Consider the following 4,808-nt stretch of genomic DNA (forward strand, 5'->3'; position numbering starts at 1 on the left):
ATGTGGCAGACTTGTCTTGTCTTGTCGATAGCTATTTCACTTTGTATTTTTCTGCCGCGTTGTTGTGCCGAAGAGTTTAGCGAAGGATATAATTTTGTCTACAAAATTCGAGGGAATAAGAGAACTTGGGGAGGTCTCGCTTTTAGTATTTTTGAATATTTAAACGGGCAATTCAATTTCGTATCTTTTCTAAACGCAAACAACGCGTTACCCCCAGCTTCGCTTCTCGGAGGGAGCAAAAATGTACTTCAAAAAATGTTCCGATAATTCCCGTGGACGTGTAGTTTATTTAGAAAGCATGGCGGAATGAAAAAGAACTCATTATTTATCATTGTCATCTTTGCATAATTGGTCTGTACCGGCTATCGCCGGTGGTCCGCGAGAAAATTATGACGGTTTGTGGAGAAATTTGGACATCGATAATACGCAGAGTTTTACGAAAGAAATGCCAAATGCTCGGTGGGAGTTTCTTTATTCGACCCTAAAACCAAACACGAAATGACCGTTATCGATAAATAATAATGTCAATATATCAATAAATAATGTTGCCAGTGCCATTGTCGTTCTTCGCGGGAAAAGAATCGAGAATCCATAAACTTATTTCAAACAGGCAGCAACAAACTCGACACTAATTTATTTAATTAAAGAAGCGAATTTCATATTAATAAAGTAAAATGGAACATTTACGATCATTATCTTATAGATGTTCGTATCGTTTAAAAAATTCGTGATAGTGGTCCGCGTGGTTCAAAATTTGAGTTTAGTGGTCCGTACGGTCGGAATTAAGCTTTCTGCCATTATATAAGTTAATATATAAGAAGTTTTTAAAATAAGATAACAGATGGCGCCACCAAAATTTTGCCAGGAAACGTTGCTAGGAAAGTTGAGCAACTCGTTGCTGGTTTATTACCTTTCCAAAAAATGTACATTAAAAGTTGTGCATTTAATTAACATAGGAAGTATAGGGAGTTGACATCTCTAGTGATCGAATGACGTAGGCATTAGTTCACTTCCGTGTCGTGTGTCTGCCATTTCTCGAATTTTCCATCTTTTCTTTATTTACCTACGCAGCGAACATCGCGACATTTGTAAAACCAGTATCGCAGTACATTCTATTGTGTTTTTATTAGTGATGTAACGAATATTCGGTTACTATTCGGTATTCGTCCGAATACCTAAAACAGGAGTAAGAAATAATAAAAACGCAGTAAATTATTCATTTTGGTATTTAGATTTAATGTCATCGAGTTAGCGTTGTTTGTTTATATTTATTTACAACTTATAACATGCACAAAATAAAAAAAGAAAATAATATTAGTCACACGTATTCACAATTTATAATTACAAATATCAGCACACGTACACACGTATTCGTTCGAAAATCGTCGCACGTCTGAAGGTCCGACCCTGCCTATCCTTCTTTTTAAGCGCTAGTCTCTTCTCTTTCCTCTATCGCTCTAGTCCACGTATGCATACGCGTACATCATAATATGTGCTCACGATACTTTCGATTCGTCACTTTACCGTCGTAGATTTCCCATTTTATAATTACGTGACTCGTAGCCCGGTGATAACGGTGAAAAGAGACAGATAGGACGTCGGTATAAGTCGCAGTTACGATTTCGCAGATTCGAGACAGCTCGGTGGCCCGAACGGCCCCGGGCTTTCGCTCGTGCACGCTAAGTGACTTTCGTTACAAGCATTTAGCTTTCCGAAGTCCATGACAACAATTGTTTTTGGCCGCGAATTTCGCGCCAAAAAGCTGCCTCGGCTCGTTCGATTATGTTATCGACTCAATTTCATATTTTTCACATTTTCGCGGTCTTTCTCTGTTCTCTTTCCGTTATTTACACGTGTAGGTCATTTCGTTGTTATCCACATTTGATATCGTCATTTATCGCCTACTGCCGCGACGCTCTTGTCTGTCCGCTACGACTGTCAAGAATTAACGCGATTGGCCAAGCGTAGTGACAGCGGGCCAATAGAGAGTAGGGTCCTTGCCATAATGCGGTTTGCGCGCCAATTTTCGTACGTGCGTTAATCGAGCCGAATATTCGGCTATTCGGCCCGAGGCCGAATATACTATTCGTTGCAACACTAGTTTTTATACAATAATTCGTTATTACATGTTTCTTATTTAAAAACGAGTAACAAAAAATTGCGGTGTTTTTGAGGGGGTTAATGGCATTTCAGTTTATTTCAATGGAGAAAATTGATTTGACGTAAGAGTAATTTGAGTTAAGAGTTCCGTCACGGAACGAATTAAACTCATAAACCAAGGTATCGCTGCAAATGCCTTTTTTTTTTTTTTTTTTTTTAACCATATATCAAAAGTTTTCACTAAATTCTACTAAAACTTCTAAACTAATTTTGTCCTGCTTATCAGACATATAAAATTTCTATAGCTTCTAGGCATCTTTGAATTAAAACTTTCAGCAGAAACAATGATAAATGTCCTCTTTGAACATCAAAATGTATTTTCATTTGACAAGAATAGTAACTTGTTCTGATAGGGTTACTGTATTTTTATAATAATTTGAATATTTATACATTGAACTATTAAAATCCTTTATTTAATGAAATTTTTTGATAAATTTTTAACTTTGTTCAAGATTCATTTAAAATTGCTATATTGAAATCAATTGCTATTTTTAAATTCTTTAATGAAATTGATTAAGTCTTAATAATTCCTTTTTTAAAAAAATTTTCTTGATAAGCTGATAATTTAATGATTGTCATTGCAATTTCAGTCTAATTTTAGCATTTTAAAGATCTTTATCAATTTTTCTTGATAGGTACTTAAAAACTTGATCTTGAACTATGTATATAATGCAATTAAATAAATAAAATATGTATTAAAACTTAATTTAGTTATTTTTTTTTTTTTTTTTACAAATTTACTATTTTGTATTATATTGCAAAATATCATCTCATTGCAATTAAATTGCAGTGACTACATAGTGACTAGTGACTTGATGAAATAGCCATTAAATAATTTTATGTTAAATTTATTAAACATAATTTAAATAGAAAGCTATTCTATAAATTTAAATATAATGTTTTAATATTCAAATGAAAATGAATAAGCAAGTATAGTTTTAGAAAATTTTTTTGTCGTTGTATTAGTTATTTTGAATGTAACTTAACAAAAAGCATATATTTTATAGTTATACTCACTCTACAAAATTCATATGCTTTATCTACAAATTACTTTACATTCAAATATATTTAGGAATAGAAAATTTATATTAAAAAAAAAAACAGATTTATATTATACAAATTCAAAAGTTATTTTAACATTATAAGCTATAGATGATCAAACATCCTTACTAGACCCGATATGTTCTAAAGCTATATGTCAACCAAAGCTGAATATTATTGGGACAGAAATGGCTATATTACTAATAATTTAATAAACATTAGTAATATAGCCATTTCTGGCTTGATAATATTCGGCTTTTGGTTGATGTAAAGCTGTAGATGATTCGTTGTTTTCATAAAATTAAATTCATAGTAGTATCATGAAATCTAACTGTTTATAAACTTAAGTCAAATATTTTAATCTTCTTATACTTTTACTATAAAATTGTATGTGAAAAAACTTATTTTAATAACTAGTAATGTCTGTTAGATTTTAAAATATTAAAGGGTTATCTATTCACAATTTTAAGTTGTCTTTTTTCTTCCCTTCTAAATTGTAAATAAACAACATTGCAATTTGGATTTATTTTATAAATCATTATCCATATTTGATTGATAAATTATATAAATTTTATGTTTATAATCCTTTTGGTCTGTATCTTATATAACTGAATATTTTTTTAGTTTTGGAATAAATCTTATATATTTTTTATTAATTTAATCATTTATCCAACTGTCTGTAGAAATTTATTTATACTTTTTACATTCTTTGTTAAATAATATATATATATATATATGGTATNTATTAGTATTCTTTATTTCAAAATTTTTGTTTTGCACAAACCATTACATTTATGTTTTTGAAGATGTTCTTAATAATAAATGATAGTTTTGTTGTTATCATAAGATTATTCATTAATGCAGGGATGGGTAACCTGCGGCCCATGTAAAATATGAATAAATATATTAATTTCCCATCTTAAGGAAGTATGCAGCAAAAATTTAAATATTATTTTCTGCAACTTATGTATGTGAATAGTTTTTCCACAATGAATTTAGTGCCTCAGTTCAAAAGTTTTGAAATGTGGCCCTTACATAGAAAAAAGGTTGCCCATCCCTACATTAATGTATAAATTCTTTTCTATTTCTCCAATAAAAATGTTGATTGTTTTTTAATACTACATTTATACAATATAAATTAAATATTCTCTAATTGTGTGCATAATATAGAATAATAAAGCTACAAAAATAATTATTTTCTCATAGTTGTAAAAAGATAAGAATTTTTGAAATAATTTTTAAATTAATCCTTATTTATAAGCATTTTTATTGTAATCATATAATTATAAAAAGTTATATGTTTTGATTAAATGAGAACAAGCACAAATACATACTTTTTTTATAGTATATGATAAACCAAGTAAACATTTGAATTATGCTAGATATATATTAATGATTTGATGAGTTAATATATTTAGTTACCAATTAATGATAGTTTGATGCTATTTAATATTAATTTCCATTTTTATTTTTAAAAAATGAGAGAACATTGAGTTATTATTAAAGATTTTCTTTACTACAATTTTGACCATTTAATATTTTTAATGAATTGACTAAATAGTTAATTTGTTAAATCCATTAATTGACTTTTTAATTTGTTTCAAATA

Source organism: Centruroides sculpturatus, unplaced genomic scaffold (assembly GCF_000671375.1).
Source record: "Centruroides sculpturatus isolate CEXI.00-Female unplaced genomic scaffold, Cexi_2.0 scaffold103, whole genome shotgun sequence".
In the NCBI taxonomy this organism is placed as follows: Eukaryota; Metazoa; Arthropoda; class Arachnida; order Scorpiones; family Buthidae; genus Centruroides; species Centruroides sculpturatus.